Below are 23,843 nucleotides of genomic sequence, written 5' to 3' on the forward strand. Positions count from 1 at the left end.
CCTAGATTCATGTCCACACCCTGTTCAACCATAACCCTAACCCTAGATTCATGTCCACGCCCGGTTCAACCATAACCCTAACCCTAGATTCATGTCCACACCCTGTTCAACCATAACCCTAACCCTAGATTCATGTCCACACCCTGTTCAACCATAACCCTACCCCTAGATTCATGTCCACACTACGGATCAACCATAACCCTAACCCTAGATTCATGTCCACGCCCTGTTCAACCATAACCCTAACCCTAGATTCATGTCCACACTACGGATCAACCATAACCCTAACCCTAGATTCATGTCCACACTCCAGCTCAACCATAACCCTAACCCTAGATTCATGTCCACGCCCTGTTCAACAATAACCCTAACCCTAGATTCATGTCCACACTCCAGCTTAACCATAACCCTAACCCTAGATTCATGTCCACGCCCTGTTCAACCATAACCCCAACCCTAGATTCATGTCCACACTCCAGCTCAACCATAACCATAACCCTAGATTCAAGTCCACGCCCTGTTCAACCATAACCCTAACCCTAGATTCATGTCCACACTACGGATCAACCATAACCCTAACCCTAGATTCATGTCCACACCCTGTTCAACCATAACCCTAGATTCATGTCCACGCCCTGTTCAACCATAACCCTAACCCTAGATTCATGTCCACACTACAGATCAACCATAACCCTAACCCTAGATTCATGTCCACACCCTGTTCAACCATAACCCTAACCCTAGATTCATGCCCACACCCTGTTCAACCATAACCCTAACCCTAGATTCATGTCCACGCCCTGTTCAACCATAACCATAACCCTAGATTCATGTCCACACCCGGTTCAACCATAACTCTAACCCTAGATTCATGTCCACGCCCTGTTCAACCATAACCCTAACCCTAGATTCATGTCCACACCCTGTTCAACCATAACCCTAACCCTAGATTCATGTCCACACCCTGTTCAACCATAACCCTAACCCTAGATTAATGTCCACGCCCGGTTCAACCATAACCCTAACCCTAGATTCATGTCCACACTCCGGCTCAACCATAACCCTAACCCTAGATTCATTTCCACGCCCTGTTCAACCATAACCCTAACCCTAGATTCATGTCCACGCCCTGTTCAACCATAACCCTAACCCTAGATTCATGTCCACACTACGGATCAACCATAACCCTAACCCTAGATTCATGTCCCCACCCTGTTCAACCATAACCCTAACCCTAGATTCATGCCCACACCCTGTTCAACCATAACCCTAACCCTAGATTCATGTCCACGCCCTGTTCAACCATAACCATAACCCTAGATTCATGTCCACACCCGGTTCAACCATAACCCTAACCCTAGATTCATGTCCAAGCCCTGTTCAACCATAACCCTAACCCTAGATTCATGTCCACACCCTGTTCAACCATAACCCTAACCCTAGATTCATGTCCACGCCCTGTTCAACCATAACCCGAACCCTAGATTCATGTCCACGCCCTGTTCAACCATAACCCTAACCCTAGATTCATGTCCACACCCTGTTCAACCATAACCCTAACCCTAGATTCATGTCCACACTACGGATCAACCATAACCCTAACCCTAGATTCATGTCCACACCCTGTTCAACCATAACCCTAACCCTAGATTCATGTCCACACTACGGATCAACCATAACCATAACCCTAGATTCATGTCCACGCCCTGTTCAACCATAACCCTAACCCTAGATTCATGTCCACACTCCAGCTCAACCATAACCCTAACCCTAGATTCATGTCCACGCCCTGTTCAACCATAACCCTAACCCTAGATTCATGTCCACACTCCAGCTCAACCATAACCATAACCCTAGATTCATGTCCACGCCCTGTTCAACCATAACCCTAACCCTAGATTCATGTCCACACTACGGATCAACCATAACCCTAACCCTAGATTCATGTCCACACCCTGTTCAACCATAACCCTAACCCTAGATTCATGTCCACGCCCTGTTCAAGCATAACCCTAACCCTAGATTCATGTCCACACTACGGATCAACCATAACCCTAACCCTAGATTCATGTCCACACCCTGTTCAACCATAACCCTAACCCTAGATTCATGCCCACACCCTGTTCAACCATAACCCTAACCCTAGATTCATGTCCACGCCCTGTTCAACCATAACCATAACCCTAGATTCATGTCCACACCCGGTTCAACCATAACCCTAACCCTAGATTCATGTCCACGCCCTGTTCAACCATAACCCTAACCCTAGATTCATGTCCACACCCTGTTCAACCATAACCCTAACCCTAGATTCATGTCCACACCCTGTTCAACCATAACCCTAACCCTAGATTTATGTCCACGCCCGGTTCAACCATAACCCTAACCCTAGATTCATGTCCACACTCCGGCTCAACCATAACCCTAACCCTAGATTCATGTCCACGCCCTGTTCAACCATAACCCTAACCCTAGATTCATGTCCACGCCCTGTTCAACCATAACCCTAACCCTAGATTCATGTCCACACTACGGATCAACCATAACCCTAACCCTAGATTCATGTCCCCACCCTGTTCAACCATAACCCTAACCCTAGATTCATGTCCACACCCTGTTCAACCATAACCCTAACCCTAGATTCATGTCCACGCCCGGTTCAACCATAACCCTAACCCTAGATTCATGTCCACACTCCGGCTCAACCATAACCCTAACCCTAGATTCATGTCCACGCCCTGTTCAACCATAACCCTAACCCTTGATTCATGTCCACGCCCTGATCAACCATAACCCTAACCCTAGATTCATGTCCACACCCTGTTCAACCATAACCCTACCCCTAGATTCATGTCCACACTACGGATCAACCATAACCCTAACCCTAGATTCATGTCCACACCCTGTTCAACCATAACCCTAACCCTAGATTCATGTCCACACTACGGATCAACCATAACCATAACCCTAGATTCATGTCCACGCCCTGTTCAACCATAACCCTAACCCTAGATTCATGTCCACACTGCAGCTCAACCATAACTCTAACCCTAGATTCATGTCCACGCCCTGTTCAACCATAACCCTAACCCTAGATTCATGTCCACACTCCAGCTCAACCATAACCATAACCCTAGATTCATGTCCACGCCCTGTTCAACCATAACCCTAACCCTAGATTCATGTCCACACTACGGATCAACCATAACCCTAACCCTAGATTCATGTCCACACCCTGTTCAACCATAACCCTAACCCTAGATTCATGTCCACGCCCTGTTCAACCATAACCCTAACCCTAGATTCATGTCCACACTACGGATCAACCATAACCCTAACCCTAGATTCATGTCCACACCCTGTTCAACCATAACCCTAACCCTAGATTCATGCCCACAGCCTGTTCAACCATAACCCTAACCCTAGATTCATGTCCACGCCCTGTTCAACCATAACCATAACCCTAGATTCATGTCCACACCCGGTTCAACCATAACCCTAACCCTAGATTCATGTCCACGCCCTGTTCAACCATAACCCTAACCCTAGATTCATGTCCACACCCTGTTCAACCATAACCCTAACCCTAGATTCATGTCCACACCCTGTTCAACCATAACCCTAACCCTAGATTCATGTCCACGCCCGGTTCAACCATAACCCTAACCCTAGATTCATGTCCACACTCCGGCTCAACCATAACCCCAACCCTAGATTCATGTCCACGCCCTGTTCAACCATAACCCTAACCCTAGATTCATGTCCACACTACGGATCAACCATAACCCTAACCCTAGATTCATGTCCCCACCCTGTTCAACCATAACCCTAACCCTAGATTCATGTCCACACCCTGTTCAACCATAACCCTAACCCTAGATTCATGTCCACGCCCGGTTCAACCATAACCCTAACCCTAGATTCATGTCCACACTCCGGCTCAACCATAACCCTAACCCTAGATTCATGTCCACGCCCTGTTCAACCATAACCCTAACCCTAGATTCATGTCCACGCCCTGATCAACCATAACCCTAACCCTAGATTCATGTCCACACCCTGTTCAACCATAACCCTACCCCTAGATTCATGTCCACACTACGGATCAACCATAACCCTAACCCTAGATTCATGTCCACACCCTGTTCAACCATAACCCTAACCCTAGATTCATGTCCACACTACGGATCAACCATAACCATAACCCTAGATTCATGTCCACGCCCTGTTCAACCATAACCCTAACCCTAGATTCATGTCCACACTGCAGCTCAACCATAACTCTAACCCTAGATTCATGTCCACGCCCTGTTCAACCATAACCCTAACCCTAGATTCATGTCCACACTCCAGCTCAACCATAACCATAACCCTAGATTCATGTCCACGCCCTGTTCAACCATAACCCTAACCCTAGATTCATGTCCACACTACGGATCAACCATAACCCTAACCCTAGATTCATGTCCACACCCTGTTCAACCATAACCCTAACCCTAGATTCATGTCCACGCCCTGTTCAACCATAACCCTAACCCTAGATTCATGTCCACACTACGGATCAACCATAACCCTAACCCTAGATTCATGTCCACACCCTGTTCAACCATAACCCTAACCCTAGATTCATGCCCACAGCCTGTTCAACCATAACCCTAACCCTAGATTCATGTCCACGCCCTGTTCAACCATAACCATAACCCTAGATTCATGTCCACACCCGGTTCAACCATAACCCTAACCCTAGATTCATGTCCACGCCCTGTTCAACCATAACCCTAACCCTAGATTCATGTCCACACCCTGTTCAACCATAACCCTAACCCTAGATTCATGTCCACACCCTGTTCAACCATAACCCTAACCCTAGATTCATGTCCACGCCCGGTTCAACCATAACCCTAACCCTAGATTCATGTCCACACTCCGGCTCAACCATAACCCCAACCCTAGATTCATGTCCACGCCCTGTTCAACCATAACCCTAACCCTAGATTCATGTCCACGCCCTGTTCAACCATAACCCTAACCCTAGATTCATGTCCACACTACGGATCAACCATAACCCTAACCCTAGATTCATGTCCACACCCTGTTCAACCATAACCCTAACCCTAGATTCATGCCCACACCCTGTTCAACCATAACCCTAACCCTAGATTCATGTCCACGCCCTGTTCAACCATAACCATAACCCTAGATTCATGTCCACACCCGGTTCAACCATAACCCTAACCCTAGATTCATGTCCACGCCCTGTTCAACCATAACCCTAACCCTAGATTCATGTCCACACCCTGTTCAACCATAACCCTAACCCTAGATTCATGTCCACACCCTGTTCAACCATAACCCTAACCCTAGATTCATGTCCACACTCCGGCTCAACCATAACCCTAACCCTAGATTCATGTCCACGCCCTGTTCAACCATAACCCTAACCCTAGATTCATGTCCACGCCCTGTTCAACCATAACCCTAACCCTAGATTCATGTCCACACCCTGTTCAACCATAACCCTACCCCTAGATTCATGTCCACACTACGGATCAACCATAACCCTAACCCTAGATTCATGTCCACACCCTGTTCAACCATAACCCTAACCCTAGATTCATGTCCACACTACGGATCAACCATAACCATAACCCTAGATTCATGTCCATGCCCTGTTCAACCATAACCCTAACCCTAGATTCATGTCCACACTGCAGCTCAACCATAACTCTAACCCTAGATTCATGTCCACGCCCTGTTCAACCATAACCCTAACCCTAGATTCATGTCCACACTCCAGCTCAACCATAACCATAACCCTAGATTCATGTCCACGCCCTGTTCAACCATAACCCTAACCCTAGATTCATGTCCACACTACGGATCAACCATAACCCTAACCCTAGATTCATGTCCACACCCTGTTCAACCATAACCCTAACCCTAGATTCATGTCCACGCCCTGTTCAACCATAACCCTAACCCTAGATTCATGTCCACACTACGGATCAACCATAACCCTAACCCTAGATTCATGTCCACACCCTGTTCAACCATAACCCTAACCCTAGATTCATGCCCACAGCCTGTTCAACCATAACCCTAACCCTAGATTCATGTCCACGCCCTGTTCAACCATAACCATAACCCTAGATTCATGTCCACACCCGGTTCAACCATAACCCTAACCCTAGATTCATGTCCACGCCCTGTTCAACCATAACCCTAACCCTAGATTCATGTCCACACCCTGTTCAACCATAACCCTAACCCTAGATTCATGTCCACACCCTGTTCAACCATAACCCTAACCCTAGATTCATGTCCACGCCCGGTTCAACCATAACCCTAACCCTAGATTCATGTCCACACTCCGGCTCAACCATAACCCCAACCCTAGATTCATGTCCACGCCCTGTTCAACCATAACCCTAACCCTAGATTCATGTCCACGCCCTGTTCAACCATAACCCTAACCCTAGATTCATGTCCACACTACGGATCAACCATAACCCTAACCCTAGATTCATGTCCACACCCTGTTCAACCATAACCCTAACCCTAGATTCATGCCCACACCCTGTTCAACCATAACCCTAACCCTAGATTCATGTCCACGCCCTGTTCAACCATAACCATAACCCTAGATTCATGTCCACACCCGGTTCAACCATAACCCTAACCCTAGATTCATGTCCACGCCCTGTTCAACCATAACCCTAACCCTAGATTCATGTCCACACCCTGTTCAACCATAACCCTAACCCTAGATTCATGTCCACACCCTGTTCAACCATAACCCTAACCCTAGATTCATGTCCACACTCCGGCTCAACCATAACCCTAACCCTAGATTCATGTCCACGCCCTGTTCAACCATAACCCTAACCCTAGATTCATGTCCACGCCCTGTTCAACCATAACCCTAACCCTAGATTCATGTCCACACCCTGTTCAACCATAACCCTACCCCTAGATTCATGTCCACACTACGGATCAACCATAACCCTAACCCTAGATTCATGTCCACACCCTGTTCAACCATAACCCTAACCCTAGATTCATGTCCACACTACAGATCAACCATAACCATAACCCTAGATTCATGTCCACGCCCTGTTCAACCATAACCCTAACCCTAGATTCATGTCCACACTCCAGCTCAACCATAACTCTAACCCTAGATTCATGTCCACGCCCTGTTCAACCATAACCCTAACCCTAGATTCATGTCCACACTCCAGCTCAACCATAACCATAACCCTAGATTCATGTCCACGCCCTGTTCAACCATAACCCTAACCCTAGATTCATGTCCACACTACGGATCAACCATGACCCTAACCCTAGATTCATGTCCACACCCTGTTCAACCATAACCCTAACCCTAGATTCATGTCCACGCCCTGTTCAACCATAACCCTAACCCTAGATTCATGTCCACACTACGGATCAACCATAACCCTAACCCTAGATTCATGTCCACACCCTGTTCAACCATAACCCTAACCCTAGATTCATGCCCACAGCCTGTTCAACCATAACCCTAACCCTAGATTCATGTCCACGCCCTGTTCAACCATAACCATAACCCTAGATTCATGTCCACACCCGGTTCAACCATAACCCTAACCCTAGATTCATGTCCACGCCCTGTTCAACCATAACCCTAACCCTAGATTCATGTCCACACCCTGTTCAACCATAACCCTAACCCTAGATTCATGTCCACACCCTGTTCAACCATAACCCTAACCCTAGATTCATGTCCACGCCCGGTTCAACCATAACCCTAACCCTAGATTCATGTCCACACTCCGGCTCAACCATAACCCCAACCCTAGATTCATGTCCACGCCCTGTTCAACCATAACCCTAACCCTAGATTCATGTCCACGCCCTGTTCACCCATAACCCTAACCCTAGATTCATGTCCACACTACGGATCAACCATAACCCTAACCCTAGATTCATGTCCACACCCTGTTCAACCATAACCCTAACCCTAGATTCATGCCCACACCCTGTTCAACCATAACCCTAACCCTAGATTCATGTCCACGCCCTGTTCAACCATAACCATAACCCTAGATTCATGTCCACACCCGGTTCAACCATAACCCTAACCCTAGATTCATGTCCACGCCCTGTTCAACCATAACCCTAACCCTAGATTCATGTCCACACCCTGTTCAACCATAACCCTAACCCTAGATTCATGTCCACACCCTGTTCAACCATAACCCTAACCCTAGATTCATGTCCACGCCCGGTTCAACCATAACCCTAACCCTAGATTCATGTCCACACTCCGGCTCAACCATAACCCTAACCCTAGATTCATGTCCACGCCCTGTTCAACCATAACCCTAACCCTAGATTCATGTCCACGCCCTGTTCAACCATAACCCTAACCCTAGATTCATGTCCACACCCTGTTCAACCATAACCCTACCCCTAGATTCATGTCCACACTACGGATCAACCATAACCCTAACCCTAGATTCATGTCCACACCCTGTTCAACCATAACCCTAACCCTAGATTCATGTCCACACTACGGATCAACCATAACCATAACCCTAGATTCATGTCCATGCCCTGTTCAACCATAACCCTAACCCTAGATTCATGTCCACACTGCAGCTCAACCATAACTCTAACCCTAGATTCATGTCCACGCCCTGTTCAACCATAACCCTAACCCTAGATTCATGTCCACACTCCAGCTCAACCATAACCATAACCCTAGATTCATGTCCACGCCCTGTTCAACCATAACCCTAACCCTAGATTCATGTCCACACTACGGATCAACCATAACCCTAACCCTAGATTCATGTCCACACCCTGTTCAACCATAACCCTAACCCTAGATTCATGTCCACGCCCTGTTCAACCATAACCCTAACCCTAGATTCATGTCCACACTACGGATCAACCATAACCCTAACCCTAGATTCATGTCCACACCCTGTTCAACCATAACCCTAACCCTAGATTCATGCCCACAGCCTGTTCAACCATAACCCTAACCCTAGATTCATGTCCACGCCCTGTTCAACCATAACCATAACCCTAGATTCATGTCCACACCCGGTTCAACCATAACCCTAACCCTAGATTCATGTCCACGCCCTGTTCAACCATAACCCTAACCCTAGATTCATGTCCACACCCTGTTCAACCATAACCCTAACCCTAGATTCATGTCCACACCCTGTTCAACCATAACCCTAACCCTAGATTCATGTCCACGCCCGGTTCAACCATAACCCTAACCCTAGATTCATGTCCACACTCCGGCTCAACCATAACCCCAACCCTAGATTCATGTCCACGCCCTGTTCAACCATAACCCTAACCCTAGATTCATGTCCACGCCCTGTTCAACCATAACCCTAACCCTAGATTCATGTCCACACTACGGATCAACCATAACCCTAACCCTAGATTCATGTCCACACCCTGTTCAACCATAACCCTAACCCTAGATTCATGCCCACACCCTGTTCAACCATAACCCTAACCCTAGATTCATGTCCACGCCCTGTTCAACCATAACCATAACCCTAGATTCATGTCCACACCCGGTTCAACCATAACCCTAACCCTAGATTCATGTCCACGCCCTGTTCAACCATAACCCTAACCCTAGATTCATGTCCACACCCTGTTCAACCATAACCCTAACCCTAGATTCATGTCCACACCCTGTTCAACCATAACCCTAACCCTAGATTCATGTCCACACTCCGGCTCAACCATAACCCTAACCCTAGATTCATGTCCACGCCCTGTTCAACCATAACCCTAACCCTAGATTCATGTCCACGCCCTGTTCAACCATAACCCTAACCCTAGATTCATGTCCACACCCTGTTCAACCATAACCCTACCCCTAGATTCATGTCCACACTACGGATCAACCATAACCCTAACCCTAGATTCATGTCCACACCCTGTTCAACCATAACCCTAACCCTAGATTCATGTCCACACTACAGATCAACCATAACCATAACCCTAGATTCATGTCCACGCCCTGTTCAACCATAACCCTAACCCTAGATTCATGTCCACACTCCAGCTCAACCATAACTCTAACCCTAGATTCATGTCCACGCCCTGTTCAACCATAACCCTAACCCTAGATTCATGTCCACACTCCAGCTCAACCATAACCATAACCCTAGATTCATGTCCACGCCCTGTTCAACCATAACCCTAACCCTAGATTCATGTCCACACTACGGATCAACCATGACCCTAACCCTAGATTCATGTCCACACCCTGTTCAACCATAACCCTAACCCTAGATTCATGTCCACGCCCTGTTCAACCATAACCCTAACCCTAGATTCATGTCCACACTACGGATCAACCATAACCCTAACCCTAGATTCATGTCCACACCCTGTTCAACCATAACCCTAACCCTAGATTCATGCCCACAGCCTGTTCAACCATAACCCTAACCCTAGATTCATGTCCACGCCCTGTTCAACCATAACCATAACCCTAGATTCATGTCCACACCCGGTTCAACCATAACCCTAACCCTAGATTCATGTCCACGCCCTGTTCAACCATAACCCTAACCCTAGATTCATGTCCACACCCTGTTCAACCATAACCCTAACCCTAGATTCATGTCCACACCCTGTTCAACCATAACCCTAACCCTAGATTCATGTCCACGCCCGGTTCAACCATAACCCTAACCCTAGATTCATGTCCACACTCCGGCTCAACCATAACCCCAACCCTAGATTCATGTCCACGCCCTGTTCAACCATAACCCTAACCCTAGATTCATGTCCACGCCCTGTTCAACCATAACCCTAACCCTAGATTCATGTCCACACTACGGATCAACCATAACCCTAACCCTAGATTCATGTCCACACCCTGTTCAACCATAACCCTAACCCTAGATTCATGCCCACACCCTGTTCAACCATAACCCTAACCCTAGATTCATGTCCACGCCCTGTTCAACCATAACCATAACCCTAGATTCATGTCCACACCCGGTTCAACCATAACCCTAACCCTAGATTCATGTCCACGCCCTGTTCAACCATAACCCTAACCCTAGATTCATGTCCACACCCTGTTCAACCATAACCCTAACCCTAGATTCATGTCCACACCCTGTTCAACCATAACCCTAACCCTAGATTCATGTCCACACTCCGGCTCAACCATAACCCTAACCCTAGATTCATGTCCACGCCCTGTTCAACCATAACCCTAACCCTAGATTCATGTCCACGCCCTGTTCAACCATAACCCTAACCCTAGATTCATGTCCACACCCTGTTCAACCATAACCCTACCCCTAGATTCATGTCCACACTACGGATCAACCATAACCCTAACCCTAGATTCATGTCCACACCCTGTTCAACCATAACCCTAACCCTAGATTCATGTCCACACTACAGATCAACCATAACCATAACCCTAGATTCATGTCCACGCCCTGTTCAACCATAACCCTAACCCTAGATTCATGTCCACACTCCAGCTCAACCATAACTCTAACCCTAGATTCATGTCCACGCCCTGTTCAACCATAACCCTAACCCTAGATTCATGTCCACACTCCAGCTCAACCATAACCATAACCCTAGATTCATGTCCACGCCCTGTTCAACCATAACCCTAACCCTAGATTCATGTCCACACTACGGATCAACCATGACCCTAACCCTAGATTCATGTCCACACCCTGTTCAACCATAACCCTAACCCTAGATTCATGTCCACGCCCTGTTCAACCATAACCCTAACCCTAGATTCATGTCCACACTACGGATCAACCATAACCCTAACCCTAGATTCATGTCCACACCCTGTTCAACCATAACCCTAACCCTAGATTCATGCCCACAGCCTGTTCAACCATAACCCTAACCCTAGATTCATGTCCACGCCCTGTTCAACCATAACCATAACCCTAGATTCATGTCCACACCCGGTTCAACCATAACCCTAACCCTAGATTCATGTCCACGCCCTGTTCAACCATAACCCTAACCCTAGATTCATGTCCACACCCTGTTCAACCATAACCCTAACCCTAGATTCATGTCCACACCCTGTTCAACCATAACCCTAACCCTAGATTCATGTCCACGCCCGGTTCAACCATAACCCTAACCCTAGATTCATGTCCACACTCCGGCTCAACCATAACCCCAACCCTAGATTCATGTCCACGCCCTGTTCAACCATAACCCTAACCCTAGATTCATGTCCACGCCCTGTTCACCCATAACCCTAACCCTAGATTCATGTCCACACTACGGATCAACCATAACCCTAACCCTAGATTCATGTCCACACCCTGTTCAACCATAACCCTAACCCTAGATTCATGCCCACACCCTGTTCAACCATAACCCTAACCCTAGATTCATGTCCACGCCCTGTTCAACCATAACCATAACCCTAGATTCATGTCCACACCCGGTTCAACCATAACCCTAACCCTAGATTCATGTCCACGCCCTGTTCAACCATAACCCTAACCCTAGATTCATGTCCACACCCTGTTCAACCATAACCCTAACCCTAGATTCATGTCCACACCCTGTTCAACCATAACCCTAACCCTAGATTCATGTCCACGCCCGGTTCAACCATAACCCTAACCCTAGATTCATGTCCACACTCCGGCTCAACCATAACCCTAACCCTAGATTCATGTCCACGCCCTGTTCAACCATAACCCTAACCCTAGATTCATGTCCACGCCCTGTTCAACCATAACCCTAACCCTAGATTCATGTCCACACCCTGTTCAACCATAACCCTACCCCTAGATTCATGTCCACACTACGGATCAACCATAACCCTAACCCTAGATTCATGTCCACACCCTGTTCAACCATAACCCTAACCCTAGATTCATGTCCACACTACGGATCAACCATAACCATAACCCTAGATTCATGTCCATGCCCTGTTCAACCATAACCCTAACCCTAGATTCATGTCCACACTGCAGCTCAACCATAACTCTAACCCTAGATTCATGTCCACGCCCTGTTCAACCATAACCCTAACCCTAGATTCATGTCCACACTCCAGCTCAACCATAACCATAACCCTAGATTCATGTCCACGCCCTGTTCAACCATAACCCTAACCCTAGATTCATGTCCACACTACGGATCAACCATAACCCTAACCCTAGATTCATGTCCACACCCTGTTCAACCATAACCCTAACCCTAGATTCATGTCCACGCCCTGTTCAACCATAACCCTAACCCTAGATTCATGTCCACACTACGGATCAACCATAACCCTAACCCTAGATTCATGTCCACACCCTGTTCAACCATAACCCTAACCCTAGATTCATGCCCACAGCCTGTTCAACCATAACCCTAACCCTAGATTCATGTCCACGCCCTGTTCAACCATAACCATAACCCTAGATTCATGTCCACACCCGGTTCAACCATAACCCTAACCCTAGATTCATGTCCACGCCCTGTTCAACCATAACCCTAACCCTAGATTCATGTCCACACCCTGTTCAACCATAACCCTAACCCTAGATTCATGTCCACACCCTGTTCAACCATAACCCTAACCCTAGATTCATGTCCACGCCCGGTTCAACCATAACCCTAACCCTAGATTCATGTCCACACTCCGGCTCAACCATAACCCCAACCCTAGATTCATGTCCACGCCCTGTTCAACCATAACCCTAACCCTAGATTCATGTCCACGCCCTGTTCAACCATAACCCTAACCCTAGATTCATGTCCACACTACGGATCAACCATAACCCTAACCCTAGATTCATGTCCACACCCTGTTCAACCATAACCCTAACCCTAGATTCATGCCCACACCCTGTTCAACCATAACCCTAACCCTAGATTCATGTCCACGCCCTGTTCAACCATAACCATAACCCTAGATTCATGTCCACACCCGGTTCAACCATAACCCTAACCCTAGATTCATGTCCACGCCCTGTTCAACCATAACCCTAACCCTAGATTCATGTCCACACCCTGTTCAACCATAACCCTAACCCTAGATTCATGTCCACACCCTGTTCAACCATAACCCTAACCCTAGATTCATGTCCACACTCCGGCTCAACCATAACCCTAACCCTAGATTCATGTCCACGCCCTGTTCAACCATAACCCTAACCCTAGATTCATGTCCACGCCCTGTTCAACCATAACCCTAACCCTAGATTCATGTCCACACCCTGTTCAACCATAACCCTACCCCTAGATTCATGTCCACACTACGGATCAACCATAACCCTAACCCTAGATTCATGTCCACACCCTGTTCAACCATAACCCTAACCCTAGATTCATGTCCACACTACAGATCAACCATAACCATAACCCTAGATTCATGTCCACGCCCTGTTCAACCATAACCCTAACCCTAGATTCATGTCCACACTCCAGCTCAACCATAACTCTAACCCTAGATTCATGTCCACGCCCTGTTCAACCATAACCCTAACCCTAGATTCATGTCCACACTCCAGCTCAACCATAACCATAACCCTAGATTCATGTCCACGCCCTGTTCAACCATAACCCTAACCCTAGATTCATGTCCACACTACGGATCAACCATGACCCTAACCCTAGATTCATGTCCACACCCTGTTCAACCATAACCCTAACCCTAGATTCATGTCCACGCCCTGTTCAACCATAACCCTAACCCTAGATTCATGTCCACACTACGGATCAACCATAACCCTAACCCTAGATTCATGTCCACACCCTGTTCAACCATAACCCTAACCCTAGATTCATGCCCACAGCCTGTTCAACCATAACCCTAACCCTAGATTCATGTCCACGCCCTGTTCAACCATAACCATAACCCTAGATTCATGTCCACACCCGGTTCAACCATAACCCTAACCCTAGATTCATGTCCACGCCCTGTTCAACCATAACCCTAACCCTAGATTCATGTCCACACCCTGTTCAACCATAACCCTAACCCTAGATTCATGTCCACACCCTGTTCAACCATAACCCTAACCCTAGATTCATGTCCACGCCCGGTTCAACCATAACCCTAACCCTAGATTCATGTCCACACTCCGGCTCAACCATAACCCCAACCCTAGATTCATGTCCACGCCCTGTTCAACCATAACCCTAACCCTAGATTCATGTCCACGCCCTGTTCACCCATAACCCTAACCCTAGATTCATGTCCACACTACGGATCAACCATAACCCTAACCCTAGATTCATGTCCACACCCTGTTCAACCATAACCCTAACCCTAGATTCATGCCCACACCCTGTTCAACCATAACCCTAACCCTAGATTCATGTCCACGCCCTGTTCAACCATAACCATAACCCTAGATTCATGTCCACACCCGGTTCAACCATAACCCTAACCCTAGATTCATGTCCACGCCCTGTTCAACCATAACCCTAACCCTAGATTCATGTCCACACCCTGTTCAACCATAACCCTAACCCTAGATTCATGTCCACACCCTGTTCAACCATAACCCTAACCCTAGATTCATGTCCACGCCCGGTTCAACCATAACCCTAACCCTAGATTCATGTCCACACTCCGGCTCAACCATAACCCTAACCCTAGATTCATGTCCACGCCCTGTTCAACCATAACCCTAACCCTAGATTCATGTCCACGCCCTGTTCAACCATAACCCTAACCCTAGATTCATGTCCACACCCTGTTCAACCATAACCCTACCCCTAGATTCATGTCCACACTACGGATCAACCATAACCCTAACCCTAGATTCATGTCCACACCCTGTTCAACCATAACCCTAACCCTAGATTCATGTCCACACTACGGATCAACCATAACCATAACCCTAGATTCATGTCCACGCCCTGTTCAACCATAACCCTAACCCTAGATTCATGTCCACGCCCGGTTCAACCATAACCCTAACCCTAGATTCATGTCCACGCCCTGTTCAACCATAACCCTAACCCTAGATTCATGTCCACACCCTGTTCAACCATAACCCTAACCCTAGATTCATGTCCACGCCCGGTTCAACCATAACCCTAACCCTAGATTCATGTCCACACCCTGTTCAACCATAACCCTAACCCTAGATTCATGTCCACACTACGGATCAACCATAACCCTAACCCTAGATTCATGTCCACGCCCTGTTCAACCATAACCCTAGATTCATGTCCACGCCCTGTTCAACCATAACCCTAACCGTAGATTCATGTCCACGCCCTGTTCAACCATAACCCTAACCCTAGATTCATGTCCACGCCCTGTTCAACCATAACCCTAACCCTAGATTCATGTCCACGCCCGGTTCAACCATAACCCTAACCCTAGATTCATGTCCACACTCCGGCTCAACCATAACCCTAACCCTAGATTCATGTCCACGCCCTGTTCAACCATAACCCGAACCCTAGATTCATGTCCACGCCCTGTTCAACCATAACCCTAACCCTAGATTCATGTCCACACCCTGTTCAACCATAACCCTAACCCTAGATTCATGTCCACACTACGGATCAACCATAACCCTAACCCTAGATTCATGTCCACACCCTGTTCAACCATAACCCTAACCCTAGATTCATGTCCACACTACGGATCAACCATAACGATAACCCTAGATTCATGTCCACGCCCTGTTCAACCATAACCCTAACCCTAGATTCATGCCCACACCCTGTTCAACCATAACCCTAACCCTAGATTCATGTCCACGCCCTGTTCAACCATAACCATAACCCTAGATTCATGTCCACACCCGGTTCAACCATAACCCTAACCCTAGATTCATGTCCACACCCTGTTCAACCATAACCCTAACCCTAGATTCATGTCCACACCCTGTTCAACCATAACCCTAACCCTAGATTCATGTCCACACCCTGTTCAACCATAACCCTAACCCTAGATTCATGTCCACGCCCGGTTCAACCATAACCCTAACCCTAGATTCATGTCCACACTCCGGATTAACCATAACCCTAACCCTAGATTCATGTCCACGCCCTGTTCAACCATAACCCTAACCCTAGATTCATGTCCACGCCCTGATCAACCATAACCCTAACCCTAGATTCATGTCCACACCCTGTTCAACCATAACCCTACCCCTAGATTCATGTCCACACTACGGATCAACCATAACCCTAACCCTAGATTCATGTCCACACCCTGTTCAACCATAACCCTAACCCTAGATTCATGTCCACACTACGGATCAACCATAACCATAACCCTAGATTCATGTCCACGCCCTGTTCAACCATAACCCTAACCCTAGATTCATGTCCACACTGCAGCTCAACCATAACTCTAACCCTAGATTCATGTCCACGCCCTGTTCAACCATAACCCTAACCCTAGATTCATGTCCACACTCCAGCTCAACCATAACCATAACCCTAGATTCATGTCCACGCCCTGTTCAACCATAACCCTAACCCTAGATTCATGTCCACACTACGGATCAACCATAACCCTAACCCTAGATTCATGTCCACACCCTGTTCAACCATAACCCTAACCCTAGATTCATGTCCACGCCCTGTTCAACCATAACCCTAACCCTAGATTCATGTCCACACTACGGATCAACCATAACCCTAACCCTAGATTCATGTCCACACCCTGTTCAACCATAACCCTAACCCTAGATTCATGCCCACAGCCTGTTCAACCATAACCCTAACCCTAGATTCATGTCCACGCCCTGTTCAACCATAACCCTAACCCTAGATTCATGTCCACGCCCTGTTCAACCATAACCATAACCCTAGATTCATGTCCACACCCGGTTCAACCATAACCCTAACCCTAGATTCATGTCCACGCCCTGTTCAACCATAACCCTAACCCTAGATTCATGTCCACACCCTGTTCAACCATAACCCTAACCCTAGATTCATGTCCACACCCTGTTCAACCATAACCCTAACCCTAGATTCATGTCCACGCCCGGTTCAACCATAACCCTAACCCTAGATTCATGTCCACACTCCGGCTCAACCATAACCCCAACCCTAGATTCATGTCCACGCCCTGTTCAACCATAACCCTAACCCTAGATTCATGTCCACGCCCTGTTCACCCATAACCCTAACCCTAGATTCATGTCCACACTACGGATCAACCATAACCCTAACCCTAGATTCATGTCCACACCCTGTTCAACCATAACCCTAACCCTAGATTCATGCCCACACCCTGTTCAACCATAACCCTAACCCTAGATTCATGTCCACGCCCTGTTCAACCATAACCATAACCCTAGATTCATGTCCACACCCGGTTCAACCATAACCCTAACCCTAGATTCATGTCCACGCCCTGTTCAACCATAACCCTAACCCTAGATTCATGTCCACACCCTGTTCAACCATAACCCTAACCCTAGATTCATGTCCACACCCTGTTCAACCATAACCCTAACCCTAGATTCATGTCCACGCCCGGTTCAACCATAACCCTAACCCTAGATTCATGTCCACACTCCGGCTCAACCATAACCCTAACCCTAGATTCATGTCCACGCCCTGTTCAACCATAACCCTAACCCTAGATTCATGTCCACGCCCTGTTCAACCATAACCCTAACCCTAGATTCATGTCCACACCCTGTTCAACCATAACCCTACCCCTAGATTCATGTCCACACTACGGATCAACCATAACCCTAACCCTAGATTCATGTCCACACCCTGTTCAACCATAACCCTAACCCTAGATTCATGTCCACACTACGGATCAACCATAACCATAACCCTAGATTCATGTCCACGCCCTGTTCAACCATAACCCTAACCCTAGATTCATGTCCACGCCCGGTTCAACCATAACCCTAACCCTAGATTCATGTCCACGCCCTGTTCAACCATAACCCTAACCCTAGATTCATGTCCACACCCTGTTCAACCATAACCCTAACCCTAGATTCATGTCCACGCCCGGTTCAACCATAACCCTAACCCTAGATTCATGTCCACACCCTGTTCAACCATAACCCTAACCCTAGATTCATGTCCACACTACGGATCAACCATAACCCTAACCCTAGATTCATGTCCACGCCCTGTTCAACCATAACCCTAGATTCATGTCCACGCCCTGTTCAACCATAACCCTAACCGTAGATTCATGTCCACGCCCTGTTCAACCATAACCCTAACCCTAGATTCATGTCCACGCCCTGTTCAACCATAACCCTAACCCTAGATTCATGTCCACGCCCGGTTCAACCATAACCCTAACCCTAGATTCATGTCCACACTCCGGCTCAACCATAACCCTAACCCTAGATTCATGTCCACGCCCTGTTCAACCATAACCCGAACCCTAGATTCATGTCCACGCCCTGTTCAACCATAACCCTAACCCTAGATTCATGTCCACACCCTGTTCAACCATAACCCTAACCCTAGATTCATGTCCACACTACGGATCAACCATAACCCTAACCCTAGATTCATGTCCACACCCTGTTCAACCATAACCCTAACCCTAGATTCATGTCCACACTACGGATCAACCATAACGATAACCCTAGATTCATGTCCACGCTCTGTTCAACCATAACCCTAACCCTAGATTCATGTCCACACTCCAGCTCAACCATAACCCTAACCCTAGATTCATGTCCACGCCCTGTTCAACCATAACCCTAACCCTAGATTCATGTCCACACTCCAGCTCAACCATAACCATAACCCTAGATTCATGTCCACGCCCTGTTCAACCATAACCCTAACCCTAGATTCATGTCCACACTACGGATCAACCATAACCCTAACCCTAGATTCATGTCCACACCCTGTTCAACCATAACCCTAACCCTAGATTCATGTCCACGCCCTGTTCAACCATAACCCTAACCCTAGATTCATGTCCACACCCTGTTCAACCATAACCCTACCCCTAGATTCATGTCCACACTACGGATCAACCATAACCCTAACCCTAGATTCATGTCCACACCCTGTTCAACCATAACCCTAACCCTAGATTCATGTCCACACTACGGATCAACCATAACCATAACCCTAGATTCATGTCCACGCCCTGTTCAACCATAACCCTAACCCTAGATTCATGTCCACGCCCGGTTCAACCATAACCCTAACCCTAGATTCATGTCCACGCCCTGTTCAACCATAACCCTAACCCTAGATTCATGTCCACACCCTGTTCAACCATAACCCTAACCCTAGATTCATGTCCACGCCCGGTTCAACCATAACCCTAACCCTAGATTTATGTCCACACCCTGTTCAACCATAACCCTAACCCTAGATTCATGTCCACACTACGGATCAACCATAACCCTAACCCTAGATTCATGTCCACGCCCTGTTCAACCATAACCCTAGATTCATGTCCACGCCCTGTTCAACCATAACCCTAACCGTAGATTCATGTCCACGCCCTGTTCAACCATAACCCTAAACCTAGATTCATGTCCACGCCCTGTTCAACCATAACCCTAACCCTAGATTCATGTCCACACTCCGGCTCAACCATAACCCTAACCCTAGATTCATGTCCACGCCCTGTTCAACCATAACCCGAACCCTAGATTCATGTCCACGCCCTGTTCAACCATAACCCTAACCCTAGATTCATGTCCACACCCTGTTCAACCATAACCCTAACCCTAGATTCATGTCCACACTACGGATCAACCATAACCCTAACCCTAGATTCATGTCCACACCCTGTTCAACCATAACCCTAACCCTAGATTCATGTCCACACTACGGATCAACCATAACGATAACCCTAGATTCATGTCCACGCCCTGTTCAACCATAACCCTAACCCTAGATTCATGCCCACACCCTGTTCAACCATAACCCTAACCCTAGATTCATGTCCACGCCCTGTTCAACCATAACCATAACCCTAGATTCATGTCCACACCCGGTTCAACCATAACCCTAACCCTAGATTCATGTCCACACCCTGTTCAACCATAACCCTAACCCTAGATTCATGTCCACACCCTGTTCAACCATAACCCTAACCCTAGATTCATGTCCACACCCTGTTCAACCATAACCCTAACCCTAGATTCATGTCCACGCCCGGTTCAACCATAACCCTAACCCTAGATTCATGTCCACACTCCGGATTAACCATAACCCTAACCCTAGATTCATGTCCACGCCCTGTTCAACCATAACCCTAACCCTAGATTCATGTCCACGCCCTGATCAACCATAACCCTAACCCTAGATTCATGTCCACACCCTGTTCAACCATAACCCTACCCCTAGATTCATGTCCACACTACGGATCAACCATAACCCTAACCCTAGATTCATGTCCACACCCTGTTCAACCATAACCCTAACCCTAGATTCATGTCCACACTACGGATCAACCATAACCATAACCCTAGATTCATGTCCACGCCCTGTTCAACCATAACCCTAACCCTAGATTCATGTCCACACTGCAGCTCAACCATAACTCTAACCCTAGATTCATGTCCACGCCCTGTTCAACCATAACCCTAACCCTAGATTCATGTCCACACTCCAGCTCAACCATAACCATAACCCTAGATTCATGTCCACGCCCTGTTCAACCATAACCCTAACCCTAGATTCATGTCCACACTACGGATCAACCATAACCCTAACCCTAGATTCATGTCCACACCCTGTTCAACCATAACCCTAACCCTAGATTCATGTCCACGCCCTGTTCAACCATAACCCTAACCCTAGATTCATGTCCACACTACGGATCAACCATAACCCTAACCCTAGATTCATGTCCACACCCTGTTCAACCATAACCCTAACCCTAGATTCATGCCCACAGCCTGTTCAACCATAACCCTAACCCTAGATTCATGTCCACGCCCTGTTCAACCATAACCCTAACCCTAGATTCATGTCCACGCCCTGTTCAACCATAACCATAACCCTAGATTCATGTCCACACCCGGTTCAACCATAACCCTAACCCTAGATTCATGTCCACGCCCTGTTCAACCATAACCCTAACCCTAGATTCATGTCCACACCCTGTTCAACCATAACCCTAACCCTAGATTCATGTCCACACCCTGTTCAACCATAACCCTAACCCTAGATTCATGTCCACGCCCGGTTCAACCATAACCCTAACCCTAGATTCATGTCCACACTCCGGCTCAACCATAACCCCAACCCTAGATTCATGTCCACGCCCTGTTCAACCATAACCCTAACCCTAGATTCATGTCCACGCCCTGTTCACCCATAACCCTAACCCTAGATTCATGTCCACACTACGGATCAACCATAACCCTAACCCTAGATTCATGTCCACACCCTGTTCAACCATAACCCTAACCCTAGATTCATGCCCACACCCTGTTCAACCATAACCCTAACCCTAGATTCATGTCCACGCCCTGTTCAACCATAACCATAACCCTAGATTCATGTCCACACCCGGTTCAACCATAACCCTAACCCTAGATTCATGTCCACGCCCTGTTCAACCATAACCCTAACCCTAGATTCATGTCCACACCCTGTTCAACCATAACCCTAACCCTAGATTCATGTCCACACCCTGTTCAACCATAACCCTAACCCTAGATTCATGTCCACGCCCGGTTCAACCATAACCCTAACCCTAGATTCATGTCCACACTCCGGCTCAACCATAACCCTAACCCTAGATTCATGTCCACGCCCTGTTCAACCATAACCCTAACCCTAGATTCATGTCCACGCCCTGTTCAACCATAACCCTAACCCTAGATTCATGTCCACACCCTGTTCAACCATAACCCTACCCCTAGATTCATGTCCACACTACGGATCAACCATAACCCTAACCCTAGATTCATGTCCACACCCTGTTCAACCATAACCCTAACCCTAGATTCATGTCCACACTACGGATCAACCATAACCATAACCCTAGATTCATGTCCACGCCCTGTTCAACCATAACCCTAACCCTAGATTCATGTCCACGCCCGGTTCAACCATAACCCTAACCCTAGATTCATGTCCACGCCCTGTTCAACCATAACCCTAACCCTAGATTCATGTCCACACCCTGTTCAACCATAACCCTAACCCTAGATTCATGTCCACGCCCGGTTCAACCATAACCCTAACCCTAGATTTATGTCCACACCCTGTTCAACCATAACCCTAACCCTAGATTCATGTCCACACTACGGATCAACCATAACCCTAACCCTAGATTCATGTCCACGCCCTGTTCAACCATAACCCTAGATTCATGTCCACGCCCTGTTCAACCATAACCCTAACCGTAGATTCATGTCCACGCCCTGTTCAACCATAACCCTAAACCTAGATTCATGTCCACGCCCTGTTCAACCATAACCCTAACCCTAGATTCATGTCCACGCCCGGTTCAACCATAACCCTAACCCTAGATTCATGTCCACACTCCGGCTCAACCATAACCCTAACCCTAGATTCATGTCCACGCCCTGTTCAACCATAACCCGAACCCTAGATTCATGTCCACGCCCTGTTCAACCATAACCCTAACCCTAGATTCATGTCCACACCCTGTTCAACCATAACCCTAACCCTAGATTCATGTCCACACTACGGATCAACCATAACCCTAACCCTAGATTCATGTCCACACCCTGTTCAACCATAACCCTAACCCTAGATTCATGTCCACACTACGGATCAACCATAACGATAACCCTAGATTCATGTCCACGCTCTGTTCAACCATAACCCTAACCCTAGATTCATGTCCACACTCCAGCTCAACCATAACCCTAACCCTAGATTCATGTCCACGCCCTGTTCAA

This window comes from Salmo salar, chromosome 01 (genome assembly GCF_965601325.2).
Source record: "Salmo salar chromosome 01, fSalSal1, whole genome shotgun sequence".
Lineage (NCBI taxonomy): Eukaryota > Metazoa > Chordata > Actinopteri > Salmoniformes > Salmonidae > Salmo > Salmo salar.